This window comes from Heloderma suspectum, chromosome 2 (assembly GCF_057233095.1).
Source record: "Heloderma suspectum isolate Gila_16-S chromosome 2, 16-S_ref, whole genome shotgun sequence".
NCBI lineage: Eukaryota > Metazoa > Chordata > Lepidosauria > Squamata > Helodermatidae > Heloderma > Heloderma suspectum.
In genome coordinates, this window is record NC_139459.1 from 193,840,632 (window position 1) to 193,841,222 (window position 591).

Consider the following 591-nt stretch of genomic DNA (forward strand, 5'->3'; position numbering starts at 1 on the left):
ACCAGGGTGTGGGGAGGATATAGGGAGTGACAGGCAGAAATTTGCCAAGCCACAAAGGGAAATGCTTCAAAAATGTAGTAAGAAGCAGAGCCTTCTTCACAATGTAGGATGTTTTGAAATGTGGGGGAGGAATAGTAGTCAGCACCCAGTAAGTTCATCGCTGAGATAAGGTTGGACTTGGGGACTTCCTGGTTTACACAGCTCCTGCTAGCATCTATACCAGCACCTCATCCCCCCCCCACACACACACAAAGACACTCCTACACAGACCTCATCTTTAAGTAAGTCTCACAGTTGCAATGACTTGGTGGGTGGGGTGTCTGGAGGTGTACTACCAACCCCCTTGCATCCGTTCCAGGGGATCTTGCCTCATCCCTGTCCCCAAGGCCAGGAACTAGCAGCTGCTGCCCTATCTGACTAGCCAGAGTGCGCCCACAGGCTTCTCAGCATTTCCACCCCTTGAGGAATGCAGGCAGTGCCAGGCATGGAGTTGGAAAGTCTGAGCAACACCTCTGAAAGTTTCCTGGTCCAGCCCAGATTTGCAATCCTGCTCATTTACATAGTGTCTAGTGTTTTGCTTCCTTGGCCCTT